The following is a 17,700-nucleotide window of genomic DNA, read 5'->3' on the forward strand; positions in this document are numbered from 1 at the left end:
AGCACAGACCAGTTTTTACCCTGAGGAGGGGAAGGGAACAAGATTTGTATCACAAATTATTTCAAGAATCCATTTCGGAAAGAAAGCCAGTTTAGATCTCACTTCCTAAATTAACAGTTCCAGACCTGTATATTTCCATTGTCATTCTTAGATATATCCCTTAAATGCCCTTTCCTCTCTGTCCCCACTGCCTTCCCCCTTCCAAGCCTCCTTACCAAACAGCTGGTTGCCTTTTCAGCCACTAGCCCACATCTGCATTCTATGTTGTTCTCCCTGCCACAGTCATCTCTCTTAAACACCTCATTCATCATATCAGTGACTGATTTCTTGCAGAAAGGCAGAATTTTTACCTGCTAAAACAGGGACAAATTTGGCTGCTTTCTCCACCCTCATAGTCCCGTCTTTGAGAGTGTAGTGGGGCTCATTTCCACCCCCACATTTCTTACAGCCTGGGGCTGGGAAACTCAGGAACTGGGAGGACAATAAAGCAAGAGGTTGAGTGAATTACCTTTCCCTAAAATCTATTAGACCTCTATGCATTAGAAATCATCTATCCCCACAATCTCCTCCCCATACCTTTCCATTTCATAAATGAGTGAGCTCACCTCCAGAGCCTGTGGACACTTGCCCAAGTTCACACACTATTAATTGCAAGATGTCCCGACCCCACTCTATCATTTCTCCTCCTATTACTCTTCTGGGCTATAAAAGCCCTTAATGACCAGATCTCTCCTGCTAATTTTTAGTTCTTACAGCTCTCTAACCTGGCCTGCTATTCTGATCAGGGCAGATTTTTACTGTTACATAAATTCTGAAATCTGAAAACCCTGTCTCTGTTCTTAGCTGTTCTTTTGCTGTCATACTATCCCCTTTTCCTTTCAAATGCCTTAAGTTTGACTCATCTGTGCCATGTATTGAAAAGAATGTGGATTTTAGAACCAAGTACTTAATACTACAACATAAGTGATCATGGGCAAGTTAGTGAGTTTGTTTCAACTGATGCAACCTGAGAAACAGGATTGTGCAGTTTCTGGCACATAGTAGGCCATCAAATAAGGTCTGTTTTCTTTCTTTATTCCCATCTCATGTCCATATCATCCATGGTGCTTTTCCTGACCATCCCATCTCATTCCATCTCATGATTTCCATAATCTCTCAGTTCAGCCCAGAGTTATATTGTTTTCTGATGTTTGCTCTTTGTGCTAATTATTAGAATTGTTTACAACTTATTTCCCCTTCCCTGTATGAGGATTGTCCATCTCTACCTCAAGGATGATGAGCATGTTCTCCTTACAGAGATTGTGAGTTTCGGACAGCTCTCACTCTTATCCCTTCTGCCACAAGAATGGCTTGTTGCACACAGCAGTTGCTCCTTCAGCTGGAGTTCTAGAATGGGAAAACGTGTAGTGCTGCATAGTTGATCTCAAGAGTGAGCACGAAATAAATGATTGTAATTGTAAGTCTATGAGATTGTGGAGATAGTTACCGCTGAAGATTTGCTAATCAACTCCTGTTTTTTCTCTTGGTCTTACTTCCCAAAGTAGAGTAAAACTTCTTTAGTTCAAAAACTTAGATGTTAAAGAAATTTAACAAACTTTATTTCTGTAACAACTTTGCCTCCAAGCCTCTATTCTGCTGGATAAGTAAAACAAAAACAAAGACAAAAAAACCTTCAATATCCAACTTCAGCCTTTCTTGAAATCCCTTCCCCCCAAATGTCTTCCTGCGATTGTGCTGTGGTTATTATGAGGGCCCAATGCCCTGGGATAGTGGGTTTTGTTCAGATGGCATCATCCCAGCAGGCAAGGCCTCTTTTGATCTGGTGGCCCTCTAAAGCCATGCCCAGGGCACAAGAGTCTTCAGCAGGGCTACCCAAGATCTAGATATGATCTGTTTCCACTGTTCTTTCTAGCTTCCTGGGACTAAGCAAGGCCTAGGTTCCCTTTGTACTTGAGACATGCAGACCTTTTCCCTCTCTTATCCCTTCCCCTAACACAGAAACACTATTTTCCACTCTTGGGAAAATCCTTCCTCTTTTAAGTTTCTATATGAAATTCTGTCTTTGCCCTCAAATCGTCTTCCCGTAAAAATTGTAAGCTTCTGTTTTTCTACCGTGCACCTGTTTGCCCTGAGGCAAAGAGTGTAGAGCTGATTGTGTCAATTTGACTGTGGTGGAAGGGAAAGGGAAAAGTTGGGGAACAAAAATAAATTAGTATTTCAAATTATTATCTAACCACAAATCTAGTTTAAAGCAGGGTTTCTCAACCTCAGCAGTACTGATATTTGGAGCTGGATGAATCTGTTGTGGAGGACGACCTTGTGCACTGTAGGATGTTTAACAGTATCCCTGGCCTCTACACACTAGAGGCCAGTAGCAACTCCCCCTCCAGGTTGTGACAACCCCAAATGTCTCCAGATGTTGCCAATGCCCTAGGGGGCAAAATTATACTGAGTTGAGAACCACTGATTTGGTACATGAATTGAATTATAACTTTTGGTTTCTACAAGACTTACAGAGTATTTAACCCATAGGAAGTACTTAATAGATATTTCTGAGTGAAGGAATTAAAATAGTAAATTTTATTTTTACTTTGAATGGGGGGAGGGGTTACAGTTCATCTTAAATGGGAAAATGAAGAGAAACTAATAAGTTTGTCTTAAAAACATTTGTCTTTCTCTACCCTGTTGCAGGTATGCAATCTATATGGGTGAATGCTCAAACTAATTATTGTTACTGAAGAATTCTAATGGAATTCTGAATTTAGTCACTCAACCAGTATGCTGATTAACAAAAAGTTGGTTGTTTGGGGAAAAACATTTATGGAAAGAGACAGCATAATAAACAATTTAGCCCTAGCCAGTTTTGCTCAGTGGTTAGACCATCGGCACTGAATGGTCCTGGGTTTGATCCTAGCCAAGGTCATGTACCTTGGTTACAGGCTTGATCCCCAGCCCCGTTGGGGACAATTGATGTGTCTCTCTGACACTTATGACCTCTCCCCTCCCCCCTCCCCTCCCCCCTCCCCTCCCCCCTCCCCTCCCCCCTTCCCCCCTCCCCCCTCCCCTCCCCTCCCCTCCCCTCCCCTCCCCTCCCCTCCCCTCCCCTCCCCTCCCCTCCCCTCCCCTCCCCTCCCCTCCCCTCCCCTCCCCCTTTCTCTCCTCCCTTCCACTCTCTCTGAAAAGCAATGGAAAAAATATCATTGGGCAAGAATTAAAAAAATAAATAGGAAAGACTGCGGCTCAAGTGGGGCAGTTGCCAGGGATGGCGGAGCATGAGGATGGAGCGGGTGTGGAGGCTGCTCTCCTGGAGGCTGAGCAGGGTGCTGTGGCTCTCCGGCCTCCTTGAGTGGGGAGCGGCCCGGCAGCCCTGGATCATGGAAGAGAAAGCACTAGAGGTTTATGATTTGATTTGAACTATCTGGGATGCAGAGAAGCCCAATACTTTGGAAGAACTGGAAGTGGTAACAAGAGTTGTGTGCAGGTTCAAGAGATAAATGAAGAAGACTATTTGGTTTTCAGGTTCACACCAACAGTACCTCATTGCTCTTTGATGACTCTTATTGGCCTGTGCTTAAGAGTAAAACTTCGGCGGTGTTTACCGTTTAAACATAAGTTGGAAATCTACATTTCTGAAGGAACCCACTCAACAGAGGAAGACATCAACAAGCAGATCAATGACAAAGAGCGAGTGGCAGCTGCAAAGGAGAACCCCAACTTATGGGAAATCCTGGAACAGTGTGTCCTTGAACCTGACTAATAGCTGCTTTAAGAGCCACTGAACTTTGTTTGATATGTTTGTTTAAACTCTTTGTAAAATGTAAAAGACTCATGTTTAATACATAGGTGATTTATACCTCAAAGCATTTTTTAAAAGGATGATTTCCAAGCAAGATTTAATTATAACGTAGTACCTAGTTTGTTCAGTGTACAACATTCTCAGGATTTGTAACACTTAAATGATCAGACAGAAAAATATTTTCTAGTTATTATGTGTAGGATGAGTTGCTATTTTTCTGATGCCTGTTCTGATACAGCTTTTCATGTCAAATATTTACCGTGCCAAAATGTATTCAATTTAAATCATTACTCTGTAAAATAAATAAAACAGAGATGATTCTTGTAATGACACACCTTAGAATGTTTTTATTGAATTGTAAATTTAGTATAAATGTCCACCGTACAATATTTACAATACTTTATTTTCTGATTATGATGTAGAATCAGAGATCTGAGAGTGAAAATGAACCCTTAAGATCAGGCCAAAGTCCTTCCTTCCTTCAAGGAGAGTCCTGGACCCGTTTATAGATGAGGAACAGATGTGGAGAGGGCCAGATGACATATATAATTTTGAAGATCAAGAATTCCTCAAAGCAGGGTTGTTGTTTTTTTCCTTATCATCACCGGAAGATATGTTTATTGATTTTAGAGAGAGAGGAAGAGAGAGAGAGAGAGAAAAACTGATGTGAGAGAAACAATGATTGGTTGCCTCCTTTAAGTGCCCCAACCGGAGATCGAACCTGCAACCTAGGTATGTTCCCTGGCTGGGAATCAAACTCATGACCTTTTGTGTGCACGGGATGATGCTGTAACTAACTGAACCACCTAGTCAGGGCCCCAAAGCAGTTCTGATTAAAAAAATCTAAATTTGTGGTCTCTTGTTTACTTACCTTGTTGAGTTTGTTTTAGGGGATAATGGTCATTTTAAGTGTAACAGGGTGTAGCAGGCAGCCTCCAAGATGGTCCCCAATAATCCTTTATTCCTGGTATTTGTTCCATATTGAATCAGAGCTGGTCAATGTGACTGAAGAATTAGAGGTGATAGTATGACTCCTGAGGTTAGATCATAAAAGGTGTTGCTGCTTTCACCTGGTTGTTTGTTCTGCGGAATCCAGCTGCCATGTCATGAGAACACTGGAGCAGCCCTGTGGAGTATTCCAGTGGGGAGGAATTGAGGCCTTCCACTAGCAACCAGCACCAACTTGCAGACCATGTGAGTGGACCATGTTGGAAGTGATCTTCCAGCCCTTGTCAGGCTGATATCTTGACTGGAACCTCACAAGACCCTGAGTCAGAACTAACTGCCTAGCTAAGTCACGTCTGAATTCCTGTCCTGGAGAAGCTGTGAGCAATAATAAATGTTTATTGTTTGCACCAAAATAAATAAATAAATAAATAAATAAAAAATAAATAATTTACATTCCAAAGAATGTAATTCCTGGGAGGGCATAAGTCAACTGTAGAGCTCTGCCAACACTACGGTCCCAGAATTTGCTGTTTGAGGGATTTGTGAGAGTGGAGGATGGAAGGTGGGTTGGAATCCACAGGGTAATCAAGCTGCACTGGCTGCCGTGGTTCTAGAGCCTCTAAAGACCTTTCTACTGTGAAAGGAGCTTTTCCACAGAAAGGTGAGGGATTTTGGCATGAAGTTTTCTTAGCAGGGTAAAGACTCCACGATGGACAAGAAAAGAGATTCTATATTCTTTCAGTAGAAGTAAGTCTTTGATTGTGTATATTAGAGTTGAGGAAGGAATTACAGAAAAATTGTTATTTATGTTTTATAGGAAATTAATCCTACCTCTTTTCTCGGCCACAACCGCAACCCAATTATGAAGGCAAAGAGGCTAGCAGGGATTAGCATCACTCAGGTTCCGTGCTGCTTATCGCCTGCTGCAACCAACGCAGGTGCTTTATCTTCAGACACACAATAGACAGTCTGTCATCCTGGGCTTTTAGAAATTTATATATGCAAACACTTAGCAGAGTAGGTATCTTTGCAACCTTTTTAACAATAACAGACTGCTTTTCAGCACATGGGGTAAAGTTTAGTGGGTACATCTCATTTTGGCATACGAGTGAGAAGGGAAACCTTGTGTTATAGGATTACTTTACCAGTATGATATTTTAGAAATGGCTGAGGTTTAGATTACCACAAGGCTGTATTGTTAAAGTGAGCGATTTATTCATTTTATATTACAAATCCCTGGGGAGATAAATGTGCTTATATTATAGGTAAAATCAGGAATGTAAATAGCAAGTCTGGACCCCATTTTCTATTAAGTAGTATTTTAGTTGTATGATGATTTTTAAAGGACAAGAGCAGATAGAGGACTGTTTAATCAGAATGTGAAAAATTAGGCTCAGAGGGAACCAAGAATTTAATAAGAAGTTTATTTTTTAGACAATAAGCTAAGATTGTTAACCCTTGGAATAGCTTATATTTTTAACCTAATTATTTTTAAAAGACCAGGTGTGGTATGTTGCTTGTTCCATGACTTACTGCTTCCTCTCCTTCCTGATCTCTCTCATTGTCAGTGGGAATCCCAGTCCTGAGAGTACTTACCTCACAAAGGAACTGTTAGACACAGCATATCACTGAAGAGTTCCCCTTTTCTAATTTTCACTCCCAACTCTAAGAAGTCTCAGACTCACCTGTTCTAGATCTCACTACCCTGAAAGCACCCCTTGCTTTCTCTTTCCTACTTATATCTACCACTTTCTCAACATCAAGCCCCAGATTCCCCTTGTTCCCAAAGTCTTTCTTAATTTATACTGATCAGTATGCTGATGATTTTCTTGCTGGTAAAGCCTTTATACTTAATTTCAGAAATTTTCCCCAGAATGGGGTGATGTCAGTGTATTCCAAAATGTATTCTAGGGAATAAAGCTCTATGGGATGCTAACAGACATCATATGAGAAAAGGGGTCATGTTGAAATAAGTTTGGTACCTCTTGAACTCTTTGCCAGAACTTCTCAGTGATGTGATTCTCCAAGATGGGAAAGTAATACTTGGTGTTTCCAAACATTACTTGTTCACAGATTTTTTTTTCTTGCAATATTTTTAACATTCCATAGAACAGAGCAGGCTTTGGGAATGCCATGCTAGTCTGTGTGACTAGATGATGCTGGTTGTGCACATTCTGGCAAAGAAGGGGGTAATTGAGTTTGGAGGTAAAGAATAAAAGTGTTAGTGGGAAATCAGTAAGGGAGCATTACCATGAAGGCATCAGCCACTGGAGGTCAAGACCAAATGGGCAGTAAATCTGATCCAGTTCCAGGTAGGTATTGAGAGTCTAGTGAACAGGGTTGACAGATCCAGGGCTGTGGAATAGAGAAATCGCTTTGAAAGTGCTGTGCTAAAGTTGTCAGAAAACCAAGATGAGAAAGAAATGGAAATGGGCATAATTATTCATAAATTCAACAGATATTATTGAGTATTTACTATGTAGTAGAGATAGGGTTTACAGGAATGAGGCCACTAAGTAGGACTCAGCCAGCTAGCTGAAGGTCAGAGTTTGGACAGGAGAGACAGAAGAATGGTGAAAACCAGACACAAGACATTTGTGCAGATGCTGAAAAGCATAGATAGGGGTGTCCTGCCTGAGTGGTACAGACAGCTGGACTTAACCATGGACTGACATGCTGTCCATGCCACGATGGAAACAAAGAGCAAACCCTTGGCTGCTTATTGACTTTATGGGCTTCAAGAGCAGAGAGCTCTTTTACAGCAGATGAGCTCCCCTTCCAATTCCTTCTCATTTGAGAAGCACCAATCTCATTTCTACAACCATTTGTCTCTTTTATCTCTTTCTTGAATGAATACCTGCTAACATTCTTTTATTTCCAATCACTGTCCTAAGACAGGCATATTGAAGAACTTAAAAAAAAAATAAAGCAATTTGAGCCCTCCAAAATGGTTCCTTAGTCTTCCTGCCATGAATGTCCCATGGCCACAGCAGGAAGTTCAATTAGCAAATCCATGAATAAAGATTTTAATTATACATTTATCTGGAAGGAAAATGCTAGTTTCACTTCTACACTATACCTTATTTGTGGGAATCACACTGTGACATTGACTGAACCTGGGTCCCTGTGGTGAAACGTGAGATGGTAAAATGCAAACATGTTGGTGGAAATTTGTTCACATTTGTTCATGGGTGTTCCTGTATTTAGCTAGTAGCAAGAATTCTTAGTTGTATGAAAAAAGTTGGAATTGACTGGAGAAGGTTAGGAAGTATCCTAATTAAGAAATTTGCTAATTATCCCCTGCTGTGTCTATAGACTATATTTGGTTTTAAGTCGTGACTAAGCATTTGAATGGTATGTTTTACCCAAACATGTTCTCTACCGTTATCTTGCCTCCCCAGCTAGATAATATGCTCTTTATGGCTGGAGTCGGTCCTCTTTCTCCTTTCCCTTCCCTCTTCCCCCTCATCCCTTCTGCTGCTTCTTTCTCCCTTGAATCTAGAAACCCCAAAGTTCTCACTGAGTGTCTTCCATTAATATCTTTAATAGAAAAATTGCTTTTACTGTCTTTATGGTTAGATATACCCTAACCTGAGAGGGAGAAATGGTTATGGAACTGGGTATTGAGGTGACCAAGCCCATCCTCTTTGCAGACTGTGGTGCACACTTTCCTGGGTAAGAAAGGAGAAACACCATTTGTTAGATATAATCTTGGGAGATTGTGTTGACCACATGAGCTCAATCAGCTCTTAAAGACGAGGTGGTTAGAGAGAGAGGCTATGAGAAAAATCTAAGCTCTAGACTTAAAAAATAATTCCCCCAATCCTCTCCAAGAGCCAACAGGCCCATCTTTCTCATGAAATTTCTGGAATATCATCATCACCCATACTTTTGTGGCTGTCATCTGTATATGGCAACTTTGACCATTGGTCCTTTGAGGTCTAATCTAGCTTTTAAAGAGCTCCCCAAAAGTGACCAGACTCCTTGGCTCCCCAAAATCTAAAAGTATTAAATTACTGATTGTATATACCAGATGGGGAAAAATGGTATTTTTTTTCCTTCCCTCTTTATCCTTGTTTTCAGAGGGATTTAACTGGGCTCAAGGTTTGCAGGCATATTTGTTTGACAGGGAAGAAAAGGAACAAAGGAAAGCAGCAGATGTCTGGTTACTCCAAGCCATTCTGCCTGGAGTTGTTCCCTAGCAGCAAATGGGGAGAGGACCAAGGGGTGACAGTTTTCTGCTCCTTCTATATTCATTACTAATTTTATCGGAAGTTGACACATAAAATCACACTTCCACACTGGTTAAGCACACCTATAACAGAAAAGAATTTATGGGTCAGTGGGGAATTAGAACTATCTCTTTAAAAAGTGTGAGTTTGAGATGCTCAAACAGGAAGTGAAACAGATGTAAGGATCACAAAATAATTCTCCATGCAACACTGGGCTAAGGTTTAATTAAAACAGACATCGTGAATTTTTAGGGTGTTTCTACTAAAGACCATTCAATCTAGGCTGTAAGAATAAATACTAAAGAGGGATAAAAAGCACTTTGGGGTTCATTCATAGACATTATCTTCAATGTTTTTCCTTTTGTGCCTCTAAAGAATTTTGTAAAACAAAATATTTCTTCCCACGTTTTTAAATTAACTTCTAAATTTTTAAACATAAATTTACATAAATGCAAAAGATGTAACTTAACACATGTAAATATGGACATTTGAAAGTAAGAGTCTAAAGACCACAGCAATTTACATTGAAGTTGGATTAATTTTAACATATTTTTCTCACCATGAGTTTCAAAGTGTTAAATTTTTTGCTGTATAGAGTTATTACTGGTTGGGATAATTACTAAATATTAAAAGTCAAATTAATAGGAAGTATATCATATGATGAGACAGAAGTTTTTAAAACTAGTTCTTATATTTGTGGATAAATGTTGCTAGAATGAAACAGTGTTAACATTAATATTAAGTCTATTTTTCATTTTTTATATTTGTAGGCATTTGAAGCCTTGTTCATAAGGGAATAAATGGAAAGCTGTTTTTCAGAGTCAGTCAATTTTTTGGACTCCTTTCAAGTTGAATGCCAAAAATAAAAATTAAAAAAAATCAACTAATAATCTTTCATTAAAATCAGTTAATTGTTTGACTCAGCCTTTATTTAACTGGATTAAAGGCAGTAAATTGAAAACCACTTGACCTATAAAAGGGTACCCAGCCCCATTAGAGTCACTCACTTTCTCAGCAGCATTTTGAATTGTCTCCTTATTGCCAGTGTTTCTACACTGCAGGGTAAGGCAGTGATGTGAGATCTAGCACAGAGGTGGGGTTGGGGTGGGATGGGGTGTCTTAGCCTTTCTTTCCTAGAAGAGGACAGGGCTCTCCTGAAAGGGGGGAGGGAACAGAGAATCAGCATGGTGCCCTGAGTGAATTTGTTCTCAGGAAGATCACTTTTAGAAAAGGGAATCTATAACATTTGAGGATCTTGAAATTGATTCTCTTGAACTGCCTGGGAGCCTAAGGGAAAGTTTTTGCATACATGTACCCTGGTTAGAAGTCCACTCATTCAGGACTGATAGTAAATATGCTTACACTTTTGGAAACGGGGCCCTTTGAATAAAATCTCAAGAATTTGAAATTATTTAACCTGTGAGAAAAGCAAGAGAAGGGAAAGGAATATAAAAGCATACAGCTTGGTGGGTGGAGAATAGTTGCTATCTATTTTATTGAAAACATAATAAGAATCAATATAATGAGTTTAGACCAGAGTCCTAAAGGGTTTTACCATTGGCATGTCCAATCAGTCATTTTTTAAGAGGGATTTTGAAAAAAGTTGTCACCTGGTTTGATAACGAAATTTTCAAGCTTTGGGAGAATGCTAGTAACATACTTTCTTTGCTTGATCAAGGGTAGGCCAGGATAAAAGGAACAAATAGAGTGAAAATTATTTTCAATAACTTTTCCTTGATTTGAACATATAGGAGAGGAGTTGCTGATTGAGTATAGTAGTATAGTGGGCTCTATTTTCATACAAAGTTCTGCTTTTATCACTTACTGGCTGTGTAGCCCTAGGAGATTTTTTAATGGTCTCAAAGTCTCAATTTCCTTATCTGTAAAACAACACCTACTTCTTAGGAGAATAAGGATTAAATGAGATAAAGTGAGTGAATAAATGTAAGCTGTTTTGCATGGTGCTGGCACACATTAATTGCTCAGCAAGTAATAACTATTAGCCCCAAACTGTAGAGAATTTTAGTAAAATATGTTCGCTCATTAGAGCTTATATGAAGCCTTTGACTTTTGACAGCCTCTAAATATTCCAGTTTTTATTTAGCTGTCAGTTATCTGGCAACTTCTTTGCATATAGGAAGTGGATGTCAGGGTCCCTGACATGAGAAGCAGTATTGAAATGCATAGTAACAGTTCAGTGAATCTTTCATCCCTTAAATGTGGCAAAAGGTATAGCACAGTGGAGAGAATAGTAGATTGGCGGTTAGAGCTTCTGGTTTTCCTCTTGGAACTGCCACTAACCAGCAGTGGATCATGGACAGATTACTGGACTTCAGTATCATATGTGAAGAAATGAGGCTGTTGGTCAAAACCACCTGTGTGCAAGGGTCATGTGGTTGGTGTAAATGGGTGAGGTTGTAGGAGTGTGATATGATAAGCTGCCTGGATTATGGTCAAGGATGATACCTGCCCTATTACACAGCCTTTAAAAAGCCTGTGCTGGCTTAACGGAGCCGCCAAACCAAAGTCCCTGTGGGAGATGCTTACTGAGCAGGACTTCCAATGTGTGCTCGCACATGTGAGACCTAAACTCCTTTTCAGCTCTATAAATCCTAGTCTTCGGATACATTTCACCCCTTCAATAGACCCAGTTTAATTTAATGCTCTCTTGAATTTTCTGTTATTAGTACTTGAAAGGAGAACCTTTCATTTAATAGACCAAATAATGAAAAAAAGAAAAAATGCAAATATAAGAACATAAAAAGATGTGTCAGAAAAATAATTAAAATTATGTTGACAGCTTTATTTTTCTTCTTAGAAACAGATGAAATTTTTCTAAAAGCTGAAACTGGTTGGCGATATGAAGTCAACATTTAATAAAATGAATACGGGCAGAAGCACTTGTGGTTCCATCAGGTTCTGATTAAAATACATCTAAGAATTGATGTGATTTTTCAGCCTGCAAATTTATGTTTGTCAAAGAAGCCCTTCTACAAGGATTCCAGAAGGGCTCTGATCCTATCTGCCTCCCTTGTCTTTTTATAGTGTAAGCTTTCAAACTGAGGTAGGAGCTGCTAATTAGCACAGATACCAGTATTCACCTTTTAACTCTGCAGAAGAATAAACTCGAGTTTGTGAAGTCTGCAGAGCAAAGGTAATTGCTCATTTTTCTTAAGTTAAAAAAAGTGAAAAGTGACTTAAGGTCAACTTTCTGTTTCCTGGAAATCTCACGTAGGAGTCTTGAGGCAGCCACATTGCCTTTGAACTGAGAGCTGGGGAAGATTGATGGCCCAGCCATTTTCAGGGTGTTGCAGTCGATAATTGAGACACTGCAAAAACATCATAGCTCATCTAAATACCACTTTAGAAAGTCCCAGCTTCCCTCTTGAGGGCAAGAGAGGCAAAGATGTGCTCATTATCACTACACATGTCTTCTGCCAATTAGTCATATTCCAGAAGCATCACCAGAAGTCAGGATAAGCCTTTCTGTAGGGCAAGTCAGGGGTTCCCCCGCCTAATTAGCTAGGATTAAATTATTCAGTATCAAATGGGAAACCAGTCAGAACTTCCAATTATAATTCAGAAATGTTTCTGTTTTACACTGCAATAAAAATAACACTCTGGAATGAAAGAATCGGATAAGGCACAGTTACAGGAAATGCTGGGGGAACAATTACCAAGAAGTGAAATTAGAAAGCTTTAAGTGGATGGGTGAAACCTGACTGGAATAAACATAGCCTTCCTCTCAATAAGTTGCTGAGAAAATGTTCCTCACACAGACGGTGATATCTGTAGCCTTGGAGGTCATGAACATTCCAGGAATGGTCCAGTTTTTATAAGACCAGTTTAATCATGAATGGGATGGGGTTGGACATTAAATTCTCACTTGATATTATGGTTTGAATCTCCAGTGAGACTTAGCCAAGTAATGCCAGGTGGAGGTGTATTCCTGGCAAAGTGTATTGTATTTTGATGGTGGCAGTGATGAGTTTATTAAACTCAGGAGATTTCAGTTTAAATAATAATAATGTTGATAGTGAAACTGTGTCCTTTCTTAATTGGTGAAAATATGAACGATTCTCTTTCCATTGGCTCAGGTTCTGTCATAAATGACAGAGATGGTTAACAATGAATATAAAATACCTCCTTTTCAGCTGCTGGGAAGGAAGAGGTAAGGAGTTTATGACAGTTCAGAGTTTCAGAACTGGCATCTAGAATGATCAGACTCTGATCTTTAGAGTCAATTCAATTGTTTCCTATCCAGATAGAGCACCTTGGTGAGAGAGAAATGATATTGGGACTTAGAAAATTCTTAAGAATGTTGTCTATATCTTATCCACAATGTCTAAAATTGTATATTGAAGACTTCTATTTACATAATTATATATATTTATATATATAATCCTCACTAGAGGATATTTTTCCATTGATTTTTAAAAAGAATGGAAGGGAGGGTGGAGTGGGGAAGAGAGAGAGAAACATCCATGTGAGCGAGACACATCGATTGGTTGCATCCTGCATGCGTCCTGACCAGGGCCAGGGATTGAGCCTGCAATTGAGGAGGTACGTGCCCTTGACTGGGAGTCGAACCTATAACCCTTTGGTCAGCGGGCTGATGCTCTAAACACTGAACCAAACCTGCTATGGTTCCATAATTATATTTTAATTATTTATCATAATTCATGAAGTAGTGCTACCCTTGAGTGGGCTGTGTAGCCGAGGACATTGAACTACTTGGCATCCTTCTCATACAGGATAAGAGATGACATTTATATGAGCCTGGTCTGTGTAAGAACACTTTTACTGACTCAACTAATCCTTATAGTATTATTAAAGGGTAATAGTATATTAGCTTCATATTTCTGCTATAACAGATTACTGTAAAGTTAGTGGCTTAAAACAATACACATTTATTATCTTACAGATCTGGAAGTCAGAAGCACAAAATGGGTCTCCCTGGGTTAAAAATCAAGGTGTTGGCAGGGCTATGTTCTTCTGGAGGTTCTAGGGAAGAATCCATCTTGCCTTTTTTATCTTTTAGAGGCTGCCCACATTCCTTGTCTCATGGTGCTCTTCCACCTTCAAAACCAGCAGACAGTAGAATCTTTTTTTCATGCTGTATTGCTGAGAGAATGACTCTACCTCTTTTTCCTAAATTTAGGGACTCTGATGATTACTTAGGGCCCACCCATATAATTCAGGATAGTCTGCCTATTTTAAGGTCAGCTGATTAGCTGCCTTAATTCCCTCTTCTAATGTAAAATAACATATTTACAGGCCCAGGGCTTAGGATGTGGACATACTTGGGAGGCCTACCAGAGTTAAGATTAGTATTACTTATTTTACAAGTGATAAAACATAGAGATGTTAAGTAATTTGTACAAGGGCACACAGCTAGGACGGAGCAGGAGTAAGATTTGAACCTTACACTGACATCCATTCTTTTCATTGCTACACTATACTACCTCTTCTGATATTTTAGCAGCAAGGAATGGATCATCCTAGCTCAACATAGTCCTTAGCTAGAATCTAGACATGAATCTGCATGGTGGTCTTGGGTCCCTGCTGTAGAGGAACACACGATACAACATACAGATGATGTATTACAGAATAGTACACCTGAAACTTATGTAATTTTGTTAACCGATGTCACCCCAATAAATTCAATAAAAACCAATAATAACAATGAAAAAAGAACCTGATCTATAGAAATCTAAAAAAAAAAAAAAAAAAAAGATGAAGCTATCTCTTTCAGGATGGTGCTTGCTGGCTTGCTCTTTCACAATCCCTACCTAGGTAAGACAACACAGAAGAGAACAAATAGCTTATCCTTCCAGAGGTAGCTGCATCTTTCCCACTTCATTAATGTAGAGTTATCAAATACTTATTGAGAATTTATCAGTCATTATGGTTGGCTCTGAAGAATCACAGATTATTGAAATATTGCTTCTGCATTCAAAGAGGTCAGAGTCATTGGTAGAGAGAGACAGAAGAGCAGTCACAAGAAAATGTGGTAAGTGCCATTATAGGATTGCATAGAAGATTGAGTTCTATTAATTCTGCTTCCAAAGTACAGTCACGCACCTCTATATGATGTTTCAGTCAATGATGGACCGCATATACCACAGTGCCCCCGTATGTTATAATGGAGCTAAGGAATTTCTATCATCTAGTGATGTAGTAGCCATTGTAATGTTGTGTAACGTATTACTCACGTTTGTGGTGATGCTGGTGTATACGAACCTGTGCTGCCAGTCGTGAAAAGTACAGCATGTACAATTATGTGCAGTACATAATGCTTGATAATGGTAATAAATGACTACTTACGGGTTTATGTATTCACTATACTATACTATTCTTATTATTGTTACTTCAGAGTGTACTCTTTCTACTGATTTAAAAAACAGCTTTCTGTAAAACAGTGCACCGTGTTACATCAGCAGCAGCCTCGTACACCTCGTGTTTACTGTGTCCCTTGCTTGCATCACTTTCTCTTGTGCTTGATTTAATCTTGTGTTGTTTTGTACAGTAACATGCTGCACAGGCTTGTCGCCCAGGGGCCACAGGCTATGCCACATAGTCGAGTGTGCGGTAGGCTGTACCAGCAAGGTTTGTGTAAGTATACTCTTTAATGTGCTCACAACAATGAAGTTGCCTAATCACGCCTATCCGCGTCATTAAAGGCTCGTGACCGTATATGGTGCCTCTGTTTCTTCTCCGTGGCCACACTGTAGCTTAAGCCGCCACTGTCTTCATTACTGAGACAGTAGTTTCTTCACTTTTCTCCCTGCTCCCCCTCTTGAATCCCCACAATCTACTTTCTGAAGATCAATTAGAGTGATTCTTTAGAAAAGGCAAATCAGACCTTATTACCCTAGCTTAAAACCCTTCGGGAGCATCCACTGTACTCAGTATACATTTTAATTCTGTATCAGGTTCTGAAACCTCCTACAGGGCCCTTGTTCATCTCTGCAAACTTACCTCATGCTCCCGTCTCTCTTGCTCACTGTTCTCTCACCAGTCAGTTTTCTCCTTAATCTGAAAATGCACAAAGTTCTTTCCAGCCTCGTTCTGTGCCCTCTGCTCCGTGTGTTTGCGCCTCTAGCTCCTCACATGGCTGGTTCCTTTTCATCTGTCAGCTTTCAGCTGACCAGGCTACTTAAGTAGGTTCCACCCTTCCTCATTATTTCTACCACAGTCCTCTGTTGTCTTTTCTTCATAATTTGTACTATCTGTACGTTTCCTGAAGGCAGTGAGCATACCCACAGCCCAGCACAGTGCCTGGCACACAGAAGGTACACAATGAGAATTAAAAAAATTCCAATTTGTAGAAAAGGGACCATTATTCAGTCAAAAGAGATCATACTAGTCCTTTCCTCTAGGGTTGCAGGGGGGACCAGGAGAGTTGGGCTAGAGGAGAGAATTTACAATGCACTTAGTTTGGCCTCTGCTATAGATGAAGCTGCTGTTACTGTCTTTATTCATTTTATTTTATTTTATTTTATTTTATTTTATTTTAATTTTATTTTATATTTTTATTTTATTTTATTTTATTATTTATTTTATTTTATTTTAACACTTCCACTGATTATTTTATTCAGAAAAAATAAAACAAAAGAAGAAGACAGAGACAAAAATCCTGATCATTTGCAGTCTCTATCAGCTTTCAATCCTGCCCTCCAGGCCAAAGTGTTTCATGCAAAAATTCATCTTTACTTATTTTAAGTTTGTGGTCTTGGAAGCTCTGAAATTTCTTTACATAATTGATTTCACACTGTTTACCATTTCCTCTGTCTTCTGGAATATCATCTTTTTTCTTCGTTTCTCTTTCAGGCCAGGGTCTAATCTTTATCATTTCTTCTTCTGCTGCTTTACTTTTTGCTTCTATGTCTGCTGCTCCATTGCGTCTGAGGAAGCAGCTATTTGAGGCCAGTAAAGCCATTTTCCCATCTTGAAAGGCTGTTTCCTATTGCTCTCTTGGTCCAGTCGCATCTGAATACCCAAGTCCATCGGAATGTATACCCAGGTACTTTCCTTAGCCAGATTTCAGGGCCTTTCTGGAATCACACGATTTGACAGCTGTAGACTGCTCTGGAGGACTTCCTTAGGGCCCTCATCAACTTCCTTATGTGGAGCTCCCACTGCAAAAGTCCACTGTCAAACACACGCATGTAGGTTTCTTTATCCATTTCAATTGCTATGGTTCCTAAAATTTCACCAAAGTTGGTTACTCTCCACCAGATTCCAAAGATATCAAGTTGGGTTTCTTCCTCACCCTCTTTTTCCCCGTCTTCTTCTCTTTGCCCTTTTTCTTTTTACTCTTGGCCTTGGTGGACTTCACATAGGAGTATTCAGCCATGGTTCTGTGATGCTTTTGTAGAAAGGTGGGAGCTGGCTCAGGAGAAAACACCTCCACTGTAGCAGGAAAGGAGGAGGGGCAGCAGGGGAGACCCAGCAGCGACCGCCTGAAAGGGCCGCAGGCCCCACAACCCCACAGGTGTCTCTGCTGTTGTTACTTTCATAAATGGATCAGATAGTGTTTAAATGCAAAATTCCATACTCATGTCTCCCAAATGCATTTTAATTTTTTAAAAGGGAGAACAAATGGAGCATTTGTCTCAAGTACAGCCGCATTCAATCCCACTTCTCGGCCTTTGTGCGGATCAGCCTTGCCACAGGACTCCCTCCCTCTCACTCAGGGGCAGCTTGCGTTCTGGTGCCTGG

At 39.9% G+C, this 17,700-nt stretch overlaps 2 pseudogenes; one reads left to right on the plus strand and one right to left on the minus strand.

The window, feature by feature from the left end:
• Positions 1 to 3,278: 3,278 nt before the first annotated feature.
• LOC107537512 (cytosolic iron-sulfur assembly component 2A pseudogene) lies at positions 3,279 to 3,757 on the plus strand (annotated as a pseudogene).
• Positions 3,758 to 16,619: 12,862 nt separating this feature from the next.
• LOC107537513 (protein FRG1 pseudogene) lies at positions 16,620 to 17,335 on the minus strand (annotated as a pseudogene).
• Positions 17,336 to 17,700: the final 365 nt, after the last annotated feature.

Source organism: Miniopterus natalensis, chromosome 1 (genome assembly GCF_054644295.1).
Source record: "Miniopterus natalensis isolate mMinNat1 chromosome 1, mMinNat1.hap1, whole genome shotgun sequence".
NCBI classification, from domain to species: Eukaryota; Metazoa; Chordata; class Mammalia; order Chiroptera; family Miniopteridae; genus Miniopterus; species Miniopterus natalensis.